Genomic DNA, 16,233 nt, shown 5'->3' with positions numbered 1-16,233 from the left:
GGAAGAGAGAAGAATCCAGTTCTTGGATATGTAATATCTGAGCATGGGACCTCACACACACCAGTCCTGAGCTCTACCCATTAGGCCACCTCCCCTTGCTACAGGTTACCTTTCTATAACAGTGTCATGAGGAATGTTTTAATTTATTATTATTATTATTACTATAAATTATTAATTATTCCATACTTTTTGTGGAGGAGACAGGACATGCCATGCCAGCGAGTTGACTAATGTTGTCTATTGAATTGAGACTGGAGTGATATTTGAGACTTCCCTACACCCCTTCTAGCCCTGAGTGCACCTGCTCTGTATTCAGGCCCCCTTTGCCTTCAGCAAAGATTGTATAGGACCCCAGGCACACACAGTCTCTCCTGGGCTGTCTCCAAGCCTCTGCAAATTGTTCTTTGCCAGTGCAGCTTACAAGAAGTGGAGCCTGTGGTAGGAGAAGAAAGTTTGATTTTCTCCTTGTGGCAGTTCTGGCATTAGATTGACACCCCATTCCATGTGCTACAGCCATCCAGAGGGGTTAAACAGTTTGGATGTGAATACCTCACACATACATTTGTGTTGCTCCCCCCCCCCTTTTTTTTCCTTCTCCAGTCCATTTTAAGCAATGAAGTCTGTGACTTGGGCCCCATAGAGAAATAAAAGGAGAGGAACTGTTAGGTGTGAAATGGGAACTCCAGAGTGGAGCTGGAGGAAGATGAAGGGGTTTTTAAGTGTGATGCCATGAATGGCATGAAGGGGTGTCTCTGAGACTTGACTTAGCTGGGTGCACTCAAGACCCAGGGAAGCAGGATGCTGTTGTGGAAGGCTTGCCTGATGGGTCCTGGGCCTTAGGGCTTCTTGCTTGCTGGGTGAGCAGAGTTGGAGGAGAAAGAGGTTCCTTGGGTATGGGCCCTTGGGCTCTGATTGTAGAAGGGCAACAGCCAGCCCTCCTGTCTCCCAGGCTGGGTTTGATGGTGACGATGATAAAAGGTCTAAGAAGTCCATAGGCCCCTGTAATCAGGGCCAGCACTGACATCCTTCTCAAGTTTGACAGCTTCTTCCTTTTCTCTCCTCACCGCCAAGCCTTTCTCAACTGAATTTCCCCCGCCCTGCCCTCCTTCTCCCCTTCCCCCCCTGCCCAAGGCCCACCTCTGTCCTCCCTTCCCTTCTACTCCTTTCTGTGTGTGTGTGTGTGTGTGTGTGTGTGTGTGTGTGCGCGTGTGTGTGTGCATGCATGTGCGTGTGTGTGTGTGTGTGTGCGCGCGTGCCTGTGTGTGTGTGTCTTGTTTCATGTTCTTGATCAGTCTCAGATGCCGGGAATTATTTTTTTTCAGGCGGGAGGGGGAGTGTTGCTTTAGGTTTGTGGGTTGGGCAGGTGTGAGAGGAAGTCTCTCTCTCTCTCTCTCTCTATGTGTTTCTCTCTTTCTTTCTCTCTTTTTTTTTTGTACTGTAGGCCTGTTGCTAATTAATGTTCCTCCATAAGATTCTGTCGGAGTTGAGTAATGTTTTTGATCTTTATGCCTGATAACTGCATACTTAATGAGATTTCAAAGCTGTGAGTGCAGCTCCTACAATTATTGACAGATGCCTTTTCTTTGCCATTGGGTTCAGCTTCATAAATCCTCTCGCCGTAATGAGGTTCAGCAGTGCCACCCTGGCAGTGAGCTAATGAAAGGGGGGAGGGCGCAGTGGCTCAGGGCTGTCTCACACATTTTTTTTTCCTTTAAAATTTACTATGCAGATGTCAAGCTGCGGGACGATTACTTCAAACATGCTAATTTTTATCTTGCTTTTGTGTCAGCCCTTTGCCATTAAAAATAAATAAATAAATAAATAAATAATAAATAAATAAATAAAGCACCACAACCTTGCTTCACTTCATTTCTTTTCTTCTTCTTGGCCCAAGTGACATTTTTTAATAACCTGCAGTGGGTGACTACTGGGGACTTGGGACACATGCACATGGCTTTTTGCTGGTATCCAGTGGCAGAACCCTTTTTCTTTTCTTTTCTTTTCTTTCTTTCCTCCTTTCTTTCTTTCTTTCTTTCTTTCTTTCTTTCTTTCTTTCTTTCTTTCTTTCTTTCTTTCTTTCTTTCTTTTTTCACTAAGGGGAGGGTGGGGGATAAAGTGCTATTTCCCCAGGCCTCCCATCAGCCTGCCCTAAGTATGTACTTGAAACGTCGGAGAATTCCTTTCAGAGTTCTGAAACTAAATCCTGGTGGAGCAGAGCAGCACCATGCCAAACAGTCGATTTCCTTTTCAGCAGAGTCATACATCACTGACCCACCCTTCCCTCCTGACAGAATGACATATGTCATTTATCATATGGGCCCCGGCCAGACAGCGGGGAGGGGAGGCAGCCTGGTTGGATCCATGTGATGCTGTCTCCTCCTCTTCACGTACAGTACAGTACCCTTGGCTGAGAGAGAGAGAGAGAGAGAGAGAGAGAGAGAGAGAGAGAGCACTGCTGATTTGGCAAGAGGTAGAGGGGAGGAGAGAGGAGAGGCCAGAGCGGCTTCCCAGCGTGGATGGCTGTCTGGATGTGTGGTGTGGCTGGGCGTGAGATGGGCAGAGGCACCAAAGAGGTTATGTTGTTTCATATTATGCTCAACTACACTGTTCAGCCTTTTGATGCTCTTCTTCTGCCTAGCTCCCCCTCTCCCCTATTCCTCCTTCTCTTTTCCTCTTTTTCTCCCTGAAGTAATCAAGGAAGAAACAAAAACAGAAACAAAAACTAGGGCTGACAGGTATCATTCAAGCTACCCTGGCTTGGGAGGGTTGGTGGAAATGAATCTCAAGGCTCCTGGCTTCACATGATTCAAACCTGCGTTATTGAAGATGGATGTTCCTTAAAAAAGGATTGATGGTGGGTGCCGGGCTTAGGGCACCATTTATCATTTTGAATATTATTTAGACTTGCCATGTAAACCTGTAACTTGAGACTTGGACAAGCCCAGGGCAGAGTCGGGGCCGGTGTGTGTGTGTGTGTGTGTGTGTGTGTGTGTGTGTGTGTGTGTGTGTGTATCTTTCTATCGATTGGCCTTGGGTTCTCATTGCTGCTGACCAGACATAAGCTCTCTCATTTACAATATAGAAGATACTTCCTCCCACCATCACCCTTCCCAGCCCACCCTAAAAGGGGGGGGGGTGAATAAGGGAGGAAGCAAAGGTTTTAATTTTCAATAATTTCCAAGGACATTGGGAAATGTGAAGTATCCTATGATTTACACTGAAGCTAACAGACAACTTTTTTTTCTTCCCTGCCATGGGCAGTCACATACAAAATATGAAAATATAAAAATATGAACAGAGCAGAGATTGTGGAAGCGAGGACCCTTATCTGATTTTTATTTTATTTTATTTTATTTTTTTAATCCTGTGACATGCCTTTTATTCTTCTTCTTTTAAATTGTTTGTTCTGAAAAAGCTTAGCATGGTATAACTGTTCAAAACACGCTGGTTGGCTTGGTGAACAGTGTGAGAATGAAGAGGCAGAGACTTCCATGTCTCGGGAAGATTTTAGATAAAAAAAATGATGTCTTGTAGCTCCCTTCCCTGGCTCCCAGCAGCCTCCTGCCCTTTTGTGTCTTCACTCTGTCCTGCTCACTGGGCCCCTGCAGACCCCTGCAAGGACTGATGTGGACAGCTGTTTCCAGGCCCTGGCGGCTGATCACTTCTGAGGCTTTTGCACCCTTGCGCTCTGCTCTGGGACACCCCCACCTACTGGAAGTATTTAGGGACGCAGGCTGGCTTACTGGAGGAGCCCCCCGGCTGCCAGGAGAATCAGCCAGGCTCTAGCTTTTCTGCCTCTTCTGCTTCAGAGGCCTCACCGCCCGCCTGCTTTCCCGATGGGAAAAGGAAAACAGAAACTGCTGGCCTTCCTGCTCGGTTTCCTCCACTAGCAGAGAGCCCTGATAGTGCAAATTTAATTGTCAGGCGTTCCACTAAATATGTGACTTTATTTGGTCCTGCTAATTAAATTTAGGGCTTCTTGTATGACTTATAGTGCAGACATTAATTTAAAAAAATGACGGGATGGAAAGTTAGGCCAGGGGAGCGTTGTATCTCAAGGAGTCAGAATTTAGAATTTGTGGCAAGGCTGCGTGCTTTTATTTTTCTGGTCCTCAGACAAAGTTTTCCATGACATAGGGAAAAAAAAAACCTGCCTCTACCATGAACAAGAGAGGAATGGAAGTGTGTCTTAACTCCCCAACTCCAGGCAAGTGTCTCTCTGTGTGTGTTTATTTTGAAATAACTTTATTAGCAACCCAACACTTTGCACACAAGGATGGCTTAAGGATTCACTTTTGGCACTGCCCAGCTGCTGCCCCCCAAAGCTGGCAGGATCAGATTTATGTCCTTTGTTGGTGTCTGGAATCGCATCTAACTACAAAAAGATGATCTCCTTTCTTGTGGAGACTTCATGAGAGGAAGCAAAACTTTGATCCTCTGTCCTTGCACTTGGGCAGTGCTGGAGGTAATTGGAGTACAAGTGCCAATTTGCAGGAACAATTGTAAACACCTTTGATACAAACGGTATCATCCCATTTCTTCCTGATTAGGAAAACTTTGCTATTCATAGGTGCAAAGTCCATTTCAGGTATAATTGGTAAGGAACTGAGTGCACTCATGGGAAGAAACCTTGTTTTGTTTTTTGTTCGCTTTTCTTCTTATCCCCTTTTCTCAGTTTTATGGCTGGAGACATGATTTATTGCAGCCATCCATCTTGGGGGCTCATCCATCACACCCGGGTTGCTAGGAGATTGTGGCAGCAGCTGTTTGCTCTGAATCAGACAGAAAAGTTGTCAATCATCAAAGGCAGGTGAATAGCATTAGAAACACGCTATTGTCAGACGGAATAATTAATCAAAGAGAGAAAAGATAATTAAAAAGATATGACCCTTGCAAGTACTTGCTCTGGGTTGCCTAGAAAAAGAAAAAAAAAAAAAAGGAAAGAAAGAAAGAAAGAAAGACTGCCTGGTCTTTTCTAGACACTTAAGCAGCTGAGGGCTGATAAAATATGCACTCTGCAGTGCATAGTTTTTAATTAATTGAAAAAAGGTTCAACATTCAAAGACGATGCTGGAGAAAAGTCCGATTATGAGCAGAAGTAATATTTATTGTTTGCATGAAGGGCTTGACATAGAGTTCTAACTTTCTGTCACAAATCTCTGGCTTCCCTGGCTGGAGGAGGCAGAGGCTGAAGTCTTTCAGGTAGCCACTGTCACCTGTCTCTGTCCCCTCCCCTCCCCTGACCGTCACACTGATCTATTCAAAAGAGCCTGGAGTGGACCCCTGCTAACCTAGACCACGTGCCCCACCACATTTCTGGTGGGCTAGGAGCAAGTGAATTCCTGAGATAACAAGAATTTTTTTTTTTAATATCTGAAAGGAGACTTGGAAAGCTGGCCATGTAGTCCACCTGCCTAGGAACAGGCTCTAAATGGAACTTGCCAGAGGACCCCAAAGGGAAATTTATAATCCATCTTGGCGTGGCCCCACTGAAGCATGTCGGTAACTCACATCCAGAGTGACAACCTGGCACCAGTTTCTGGAAAGACCCCCACCCCCTCCCAGTTAGGATCTAGAAAAAAAAAAAGAATTCTGGTGTCCATTTCAGTCTCAAAAATATTCATAGATGAGGAAGTTCATCCTCTCTTTTTCTTTTTTTTTCTGAAGCTAAAATATCCTGGAGGAATTGGAAAAACGTATGGAAGACTAGAGAGAGAAAGGGAAAAAAAAAAACCCAGAATATCTGGAGTTGCTTTTTGGTTTAAATATGCTGCAAGCCCTGAAACAGATCTACTCTTTTTATTTTTGAATACTATGCTTGATTTTCACACCATTCTCTTCCCAAAGAATAGCAGGACTGCTAAAATTAGCAGGAGGAAAAAAGGCTTGAGTATTAGAATCCATAAGGAAGAAAGCAACACTTTTTTCTTCTTTTTCTTCTCCTCCTCCTCCTCCTCCTCCTCCTCCTCCTCCTCCTCTTCTTCTTCTTCTTCTTCTTCTTCTTCTTCTTCTTCTTCTTCTTCTTCTTCTTCTTCTCTTTTCTTTTTCTTCTTCTTTCTCCTCCTCCTCCTCCTCCTCCTCCTTTTCCTACTTCTTCCAGCTGGGACACTGTTTCCAGAGTGAGCCACATCAGAACACTAGGATCTCCATCCCTCAGCTTCTGCTCACAGCAGCACTGGGGAATCACTGCCCATTGCCCACAGAAGTCCCTAAGTGACTGCACCTCATGGTGTGTCCTGGGGGTGACACAGTACTGGCCTTTGGGGAGAGAGATTCAAATAAGAACAAGGCAGCTGCCTGGCCAGAGGAGCCCACACAGAGGGCACATCTGTCTGTTTACTGGAGGAAGCCTTGCTAGTCAGAACTTGACCTCCAGGAAGAGGATAACATCGACTCCGTGATGTTCCTTGGGCCCCTGTACCAGTATTCCCCTGGTGGTTGTCTTAGCTCTAGAATTAGACTGGTAGTCCCCAACCATGTGACAGATGGCCTGGAAGTGTGACATTTTTGGGGGTGATGTCAGTTCTTGACCTCCCAGGGGCTGCGCTCTGAAGGTCATTCTTACTGGTGGAGGATTCCTGGCCAGGGCTGGCAAGCTTCAGTGAGATGGCTTGGGGGAAGCCCTCCTGTTTCCCTGTAGACCTGGCTGTTTGCAGAAGAGCAGTTCTTGAACTTGCCATGTCCCCTTTCCAAATAATTGCTAAGAAAGCACGTTGTCTAATGTCAGCCAAAGCAGCTCCAAAATGTGGCGGCTCATCAGGGAAGAAAAGTTCCCTGTGAATCATTTGTGGTAGATTTATGAATTCACATATAAAAAATGTCAGCCGTTAGTGCTAGTGAAATAAGAATGAAAGTTGCTTCCCCTGTAGGGGGGGAAAGAAGGGAAACACAACAAAAGAAAACAAAGGAAAGTCATTAAGTTTCATGAAGTTCACACACGTCATTTTTTTTCCTTCACAGCTGTGTTTGGGATCTAATGCATCTTAAATTTTTTTTTTTTTAAGATCTATTTATTTATTAACATGAGAGGAGAGGAAAGAGGAGAGAGAGAACTCTGGCACATGCAGTGCTGGGGATTGAACTCAGGGTCTTATTTATTTATTTATAAAATGGAAACACTGACAAGACCATACGATAAGAGGGGTACAATTCCTACCACCAGAGCTCTGTATCTAATCCTCTCCCCTTGATAGCTTTCCTATTCTTTAACCCTCTGGGAGTATGGACCCAGGATCATTATGAGGTATAGAAGGTGGAAGGTCTGGCTTCTGTAATTGCTTCCCCACTGAACATTTTTTTTTTTTTAAGGTACAGTCAAAGATATCACAGCACTGGAGCTCCCTTCAAAATGATGGGGACCAGGCTCAAACTTGGTTTGTGCATGTGGCGTAGTCTCCCAATAAGTTGTTTCACTAGCCCAAATGTAATGTTTTTTTATTTATTTTTGCCACCGGGGTTATTACTGGGATTCAGGACCTGCATGATGACTCGACTGATCATGGCGGCCATTTCCCTCCCTTTTTCCACCTTTGTTTTTTGATAGAAACGGAAGGAGAGAGAGGAGTTTTGAAGTTCCTTCCCTGCAGGTGAGGACCAGGGACTTGAACCCAGGTCCTTGCACGTGGAAATCTTGTGTGTTCTATCTGGTGCCCAGGCCCACCTCGACCCCAGGATCTCAAGTTTTTAAGTCCAATATTCTTTCTACTACACTACCTCCCGGCCCATAGGATATAATGCTTCTTAGTCTTCTAGGTAGTTCCTAGGACATGTTTAAATGATTCATAAAATACATGAGAGGAGGTTGGGGAGATAGTTATTCCTTAGAGGAATTTTGGGTTCTATTAGTATGCATTTTGGCTGGAATTTCAGTGCTCAGCTCCCTGGATCATTGTTTCTGTGATGAGGGAGAGGGAATAGACAAGTTCTCCTGTGTCTCCAGGGGTGACCCCAGATGGGGACTAAGTCACATGTTACACAGAGAAGACCTAGGACTGCACTGATCCCCACAAAGATCAGCTTGATAGTTGAGTGCTTTTATCTGAGTGATATGCATTTCCCTCCTGTCCTTGCTTGAAACAAGATTACCTGGATGTCATTTGGGGTTTTCCTGGTTCAGCTGCCATAGACTCAAAGCCAGCTGAGTTCAGGAACCCCGCCCTGCTAGCTTTTCCTGGAGCCTGAGGAAGCCATAGAAAGGGAGCACAAATTAACCAGTGTAGCTCCCCCTTAGGTAAAGGCATTTGGAAACACTGAAGAGACCTCAACAACCCTAAGATGCAATTGTGTTACTACTCTTTTGCTAATGGAACCCCTTTGAAAGGGAGCAAGGAGTCATAATTGGAGAGAAGAGAAGATGGACTTACCAGTGGTTTTCACATGCTGAAGTATTCCTCTTTCTTGATGTTCTACTTCCTGTCTTTGTTTTCACTCTGGGCCTGTGGTGAAATGGCTCTTTCTTCTGTATATTAGTTAGCAGAAGACTCCATTGGTGTAATATATAGTGATTTTATTTTCTCTTGCTTTTCTGTATAAAATAGTAAGGCAGCATGAACATACCACTACATGACCGAGGTTCCTACTGAGATGGTTAGGTGAATAAGTAATAGAACAAACACAAACGTCAGCTGGGCAAAAGAAAATAAATAAAATAACAGCATGTTCCTGGTTCTTCGAGCCCTGCCACATGAGCTTGTTCAGATTGGGTCCTGGAGCTGCAGACTTTCTGATGAAGTGTGGGTGGGGAGAGAGAGGAAGGTATTATTTGGAAACACATGTACTCGTTCCTTGTGAAAGAAGTGAAGTATTTAACATTTCTCCGAGGAAAACATCTTTCATTACTTGACGTGTTCTGTGGTAATGATTTTTCAGTTCAACAAACAAGTACTTATTAGCGTTGGTGCGGGAACCTCGCTGAGGTGGATGGCAGGACCATTTTTAACAGGAACTCGCTAGCCAAGCTTAAATGGAGCCTGGCTGGTCACAGGTGTCCGGATGTTGGTTAACGTAGCATCTGGTCACATGGCTGACTCGCTCCACCTTGTGCCAGGGTACAGGGCCTGCTCTTGAGCCCTCCTAGCCGGCTCCCTGTGGCCTGGAGGCTGAAGTTGGGAAGAAATCAACAAAGTTGGTTTTTGCTTATTTCTGGTTGCAAACAGAGTGTCTGGCCGTATGCATCTGGTGATTTGAAAATGAATTTGTGCACTTAGCGCGTCATGGTTTGACTGAGTTGTTTTGTTTTGTTTTGTTTTGTTTTTTTACATTGGACCATTTTGGTTGAAGATGGTATGGGAAAGGAGAGTCATATGGCCATGCTTTTCTTTGGGGGGGGGGTCCTTTATTCCTCACCAGCCCATCTTGTGCATTTTGCCCAGCTGTCTTGCTGTGAACAATGATGGATTCAGTGCAGCAACCTGATTCTTGTCAGTGTGTGTGCATATGGGGGGCAGGCAGTACTTTGGGCCCTCCTGGGTCTGAATAGAGGGGAGCAAATGCACTCTCTGTAAAAGCTCATTTGTGAGCCTAACATCTTAGAACTCTTGAACATGCCCTTCACTCATGGCTAATTTCAGTCATCTTTTTTTTCCTATTAGATTGTGGGTTTGTTAGCCTATATCATCGCGGTCCTGGCCCACGATGACTTTTTCTTCACTATGTTTTACATTTCTGTTGTAGTGTCCATGCAGTTAGGGGACCGTGTAGTAGCACACGCAGTTGAGCGCACAAGAGGACCCAGGTTAGGTTCAGATTCCCGGTCCCTACCTGCAGGGTGAAACAGTGCAGTGCTGCAGGTCTCTCTTGTTCTATTCCTCTCTATCTCCCCTCCCTTTCTCAATTTCTCTTTCTTAAATAAAAATATAGGGGAAGAAAAAGGAGGGAAAAAAACGAGAAAGGCCACTGAGAGCAGTGGGTTTGTTTTATATTCACCAAGCCCCAGGAATAACCCTGGAGGGGAAAACAATAATAAGCTGTGGGCTGGGAGATAGCCTAATGGTTGGGGGTGGTGGTGGTGGTGGTGGTAATGTAATGGTTATGCAAACAGGCTTTCATTCCTGCGGTTCCAGAGTCTCAGGTTCAATCCCCCAACGTCACCATCATAAGCTAGAGCTCTGCAGTCCTCTAGGGAGGAAAAAAAAATGAAGAAAGAAGAGAAAGGGGAGAAAACTGGTGAGCTGTGGCATTTGTCACAGTCTTGCCAACCACTGTCATCTACGCTAGAGTTCCCACTGAAGTAAGTCGGTATTTGGGGGAGCAGTGAGAGCTTCATGCAAACTTCTGTTACACTCAGCTAGCATCTGATTATGGGTAATCTGTCATTAAGCTCCCCCTCACCCTCAGAAAAAAAAAGTGACCTCAGTTTCTATCCCAAGAGAAAAGATCTCTGTAGTGAGTGAAGATCATCTTCAGCTTTCGGTCCCCGCTGGCTCAGTGGCTCCCTCAGCCATGTCCTCACAGGGGGAATGCTGCAGTTCACACTGTTTACACATTCCAGGGGTATTAAGCAGTTAGGTTACTGGAATTGTGGCCTAGCTTGTGGGAGCCACATTCTGGGCTGTGCCTCTGTAATCAATTACTGAGCATATCATGAAATTCCAGATGTACTAATACAGTTTATGATGATGATATTGTCAGGAGGCATGGAGCACAACCAGCTCCTTGACAGCTGAAGAAGCCAGGGTGTGTATTGGGACATTGGGGCTGGGAATACTGAGCCAGTGTCAGGCTCTGGCATTTGAACCCCACATGGGTGTTAGCCCCCCCTCCCCCCGCCAAAAACCTGGGATTGGGTGCAGCTTTGTGCTTTTTGGAGAGACAGCAGGGCCCTGGAGGTTTGAGAAGACAGTAGTGCCTTTGGTTTGGGGGCACACACCTCTCTCTTCCTCATCGCATCCCCAGCTTTTCCCAGGAGAAGCTTCAGGTAGCATCTTCTTCTGCTGGGGAAGTGGAACTGGCAGGGACACAGCCCCTCTGTCCTTCTTTTGGCGGTGCGGCGTGTGGAAATAGATAATGGACGTGTTATTAAAATCAATCGACTGTCACGGCTTGACCAGAAAGCTTCCGCACTCTGGGAGGTGGCATTGGGTGGCCACACAGTACACAGAACCCTCGGCTGCAGGGATATGGCCGGGGCAGCCCCCAGCCTGCTTCCCCGCAACCCTGTGGAATGGCCTCGGCCTGCGTAACCACACTATTTCCAGAAAGTGCATCTCCTTCACCTGAAGGTTTCATTCCCCATGCCCCTCCACACCAGGGGTGGGGAAATACATCTGGAACCTTGTTTAGCTGCTCTTATGAAGTTGCATGCCACATTTTTAGCCACATCCACTAGGAGCTAGGATTTCTGTGATGGTTTGGGTGCTTGAGTAAATCCAGATTATATGAAAAAAAAATTCATGGCAGTCATGAAATTTTCGCTACAAAAATGAAATAATAATAAAAATAGAAGGTGGAGGAGGAAGAGAAAAAAGAGAAGGAGAAGGAGGAGAAGAAAGAAGAAGGAGGAGGAGAAGGAAGAAGAAGGAGAAGAAGAAAGTCATAAGGCATGAAAGAAAATGGAGGGCGCTTTTTTAAATTTGTCAGTGGACCAAAAATAAATAATAGCATGCTTAGCATGGGGTTGTTTTTACAGACACATCTTGTGAAATCCAGGGACAGGTGAACTCAGGAAAGCTGATTCTCAAATTGCTTTGTCCAAATTTCTTCCACAAGCCCTGCTGCTCCAGTGTTTTTATGCAGCCTAGGAGTCTCTCAACTGGCTGAGAGACAACTCTGATTCTCTCCCTGAAGTCCCAGGAGCTGGTTTTGTTGGTGGTTCTTCACTTTGCTGTTGGGTAGGGTAGCTCTGGGGTGAAGGGGCATTTCAGGAGGCCCTGCCTGCCTGGAATGAATCTGGCAGGCCTGCCTCACCGTCTGCCCTCTGCATCTCGGGCTAGGTACCATTTCCATCCATGCTGAGGAACACTGGAGTGGGCATCCCAATGCTGGTTGTCCTCAGCCCTGGAGCATATGTCACTTTGTGACTCAGGGCTGCCTCCCCACCAGCAGGAAGCTTGGGACAGTGTGTTCTCAACACCCCTGCCTGCTCTGGGACCCACTCTCGAGTATGTCTCTTCCTGACATTAGGAGTTCAAGACATTTATTTTTGCTTTCCGATTTGATGTGCCACTTGGCTGCGTGTTAAAACACTCATTGAGGTATTGAGTCCAAAGGGATGTGGACCACACAGCAACTCAGCCATCTAATTTTTTTTTGCCCATGTTGCTTCTTGCTCCATGCCTAGTTAGGGTGAGAGGTGGTGGGAGAAGTGACATTCAGAGGGTGCTGGTGGGAAAGGCGTGGCCTGTGATGGAGACAGGTGGAAGGCAGGGGTGCCGTGGCACACAGAGATTCCCCCGACACGTGACAGGATGGGGCATTGGAGCAGCCAGACCTCCTCCCTGCCAGCCCAGCCTGCTGGTTCATGGCTATCCCTGTTCAGTAGAGGTTCCAGAAGGCCTCAAGGTGAGCAAGGGTCAGGAGCTTGAGGACCTTTCAGGGAAACTGCTCAGAGACTTCTGTGAGCATTTTACTTTGTATTTTATTTTATTTTATTAATTTTCATCAGAGCACTTCTCATCCCTGGCTTGTGGTGGTGGTGGGGGGGATTGAACCTGGGAATTCTGAGCCTCAAGTTTGAGGGTCTATTTGCATAATCATTAGACTGTCTCCCCTGCCCTTTATGTAGTCCTTAAATTTTATTTATTTGTTTTGATTTTATTGAAAGAGAAGAATTGAGAGGGAAGAAGGAAATGATAGAAAGAGAGGCAGAGACACTTGTGAAGCGTGTGCCCTGCAGGTGGGGACTGGGTGCTTGAACCAAGGTCCTTGTGCCTTCTAACGTGTAGTTTATTGGATATAACACCACCCAACCTTGTTTTATTTATTTATTTATGACCTTCAGAGCAGTAACAGAGAGAAACCAACCTTTCAGCAATCACAAAGCAGCTTTTATGAATTAAAAAAAAAAAAGATCTTGACCCTTTGAAAGGAAATAAAGGAGGAACCCAGTGTAAGGACAACAAAAAAGCTGATATTACAGTTTTTGTGATTACTCACATCCTAGGCTGGAGCTCGAGGAAGCCGGTTATAATGGAATTTCATTTTTTCCCTCTCTCTTCCTGGTTGTGTCTCTGCTTTCTTCCCACTCCTCCACTAGAATGCAGAGTGGCTCTCAGCCTATACGGGGAAAAAATGGGGTGTGTGCGTGTGGCTATTGTTTTCAGCTAGCTGGCCAGTGGCAGATGCAACGGATGTTAGAAGCATATATTCTTTCAAATAATTCTTGATTATAAAGGGGCTTTGGAGCAGAGAGTGAAAGGAATGGAAACCTATACTAGGGTCACCCTGCCACCCTCCCTGCCCCAAACACACCTCCAGACTGCTTCTGCTTCTCCTCCTCCTCCTCCTCCTTTTTTTTTTTACATTCATTTTATTTGATAAGGTGGAGAGAGATTGAGAGGGGAAGAGGAGTTAGAGAGGAAGAGAAACACCTGCAGCATTGCTTCACCATTCCTAAAGCTCCCCGCCCGCCCCCATGTGAGGCCTAGAGCCTTAACCTGGGTCTTTGTGCCTAGTAATGTGCGCACTCAGTTGGGTATGCCAGTCTGGACACCAGCCCCAGGCACCACAAGCCCCGTGAATATTCAGAGGTGAAAAACCTAAAGCCACCTAGTGGTTAGTTTTTATTAGTAACTACTTTATTAGCACCATTTTTTAAAAAAGATTATTTTAGGGAGTCGGGCTGTAGCGCAGCGGGTTAAGCGCAGGTGGCGCAAAGCACAAGGACCGGCATAAGGATCCCGGTTCGAACCCCGGCTCCCCACCTGCAGGGGAGTCGCTTCACAGGTGGTGAAGCAGGTCTGCAGGTGTCTATCTTTCTCTCCTCCTCTCTGTCTTCCCCTCCTCTCTCCATTTCTCTCTGTCCTATCCAGCAACGACAACAACAATAATAACTACAACAATAAAACAACAAGGGCAACAAAAGGGAATAAATAAATAAAATAAATATTTAAAAAAAAAGATTATTTTATTGCTATTAGTATGCAAGTTGCCGGTAGCAGTTCACCAGTTTCATTGGTGTGAAAGGAGGGCTGAGACTATGACCAAAAGCAGATATACCTTAACTCTGGCTAAATTAAATAAATGTTTGTGCAAGCAAACTCTCTTGTGCTGGTTGCCAGGGCTGACCTTATGCCACTAATTTCTCTCTCTGCTCTGGAAGATTGTAATTGTGGTAACATGATATAAATGTAAACTTTAGCTCTGCTTACATAGAACACACAAGACAGCTTGACACCTTCATTTCAGCAGTAAGAAATTATCATTGTCTCTTATTTCTTGCTCCGAGCTTAGGTGACCAAGCCAAGAAGTAATTACACAATTAAGGTTGACAAAGCAGTTCCTGTAATATTTCTTCCCCTTAAGTTTGGGTAGCTTATTTTAATTCCCTGTTTTCCATATCTTTGCCATTAATGAAGAGATGTCCATGTTCGTTGTAGTAAATTTACCATAAAGATTGGGATTCGTGTACTATTAAAAAATTATTTTTATTTATTTAAAAAAGGAGACATTAACAAAACCATAGGATAAGCGGGGTGTAAATATACACAGTTACCACCACCACCACCACCACCACCAGATCTCCATATATAATTTAATGCAGAAAAGAAACATTTACTTTCATGAAAGTGGCTCTTAGAAGTTTAGAGGTGGGATGAGGGGGTTCAAGCAGATGTGGACCCTTGGGGAGACTGACCAGCAAGTCATGTACAGATGAGCTTATTGAGCACTGATTGGAAATGACTCCCATTTCAGCAACAACTAAAATCGAGATTGGGCAAAGATGTGCAGATTCATGACGTTGCTTATCTGAAAGGCTGCTTCTTCAAAGTGATCTCCTATTGCTGTGGTTGCGGGTAATTTTTCTATTCTTAAATTACGATACCCACTGTATGTATATGGTGTAGTAATTAAATTGTTCCTGATATTAAAATATCATCTCCAGTTGGAGAGTTACAGACCTGAAACCTTACTGAAGGGATTAAAATAATAATAATTTCTCCTTTTCTGTGTGGTACTGGATTTGAAAGGAGTAATAGATGTCCTGCTAGAAGGATAAAGACAATGGATCACTTACTTAGGATTTAGCTAGCCCTTCTCAGAAGATATTCTGAGGTCTGTTTGGGTGCCTTCTTGCCTTCCTTCCTTCCCTCCTTTCTTTCTTTTTTCCTTTGATAGGACAGAGAGAAATTGAGAGAGGAGAGGGAGGTAGGGAGAGAAGCACCTGCAGCACTGCTTCATCATGAAGCCCCCCATCCCCCGCAGGTAGGGACCAGGGGTTTGAATATGTGCACTCACCCAGGTGTTCTACAGCCTGGCCCTTTGAGCTTCTCCTTCTCCCTGTCTTTCTCCTCCTCCTTCTTCATTTTTAAGATTTTATTTATTTAGGGGAGTCGGGCTGTAGTGCATCGGGTTAAGCGCAGGTGGCACAAAGCGCAAGGACCGGCATAAGGATCCCAGTTCGAGCCCTGGCTCCCCCCCTGCGGGGGAGTCGCTTCACTGGCGGTGAAGCAGGTCTGCAGGTGTCTTTCTCTCCCTTATCTCTCTCCATTTCTCTCTGTCCTATCCAACAATGACGACAACAATAATAACCACAACAATAAAACAAGGGCAACAAAAGGGAATACATAAATAAAATATTTAAAAAAATATTTTATTTATTTAATCATGAGAATTAGGAGGAGAGAGAAAGAACCGGACATCACTCTGGCACACGTGCTGCTGGGGATTGAACTCAGGACCTCACGCTTGAGAGTCCCAACATTTTATCCACTGTGCCACCTCCCAGACTTATTATACAGTGAAATCTCTGAAGTACTGTGGTTGAGTCTGAGGAATGTGTTGTATGGGGGTTGGACTATTTAGTTAGTTCTGCCTGGCACCGAAGTGTCCACCCTTGGCAAGTACCCAGCTCTGTTCCACAGCTGACATTTATGCCCATTTCCAGATCTTTCCAGTGCACACACAGAACCAACTCGAGGATGCCAGGAGGTCTCTCCCTGAACAGGTTACTTCCTTATTTTTTTTCCCTTTTTTTTGGCCTCCAGGGTTATTGCCTCTGGGGCTCCGTGCCTGTACCATGAATCCACTGCTCATGGAGGCCATTTTTTTCCCCTTTGCTGCCCTTGTTATTGTAAC

At 45.3% G+C, this 16,233-nt stretch overlaps 1 protein-coding gene across 1 annotated transcript in view; it reads left to right on the top strand.

The window, feature by feature from the left end:
• Window positions 1-16,233, top strand: part of TSHZ3 (teashirt zinc finger homeobox 3) — an 89,880-nt gene that overhangs the window by 8,399 nt on the left and 65,248 nt on the right. The gene's annotated exons all lie outside the window — the stretch shown is intronic.

The sequence above is a fragment of the Erinaceus europaeus genome, chromosome 2, assembly GCF_950295315.1.
Source record: "Erinaceus europaeus chromosome 2, mEriEur2.1, whole genome shotgun sequence".
NCBI lineage: Eukaryota > Metazoa > Chordata > Mammalia > Eulipotyphla > Erinaceidae > Erinaceus > Erinaceus europaeus.
This window is presented reverse-complemented; position numbering and strand designations above follow the sequence as displayed.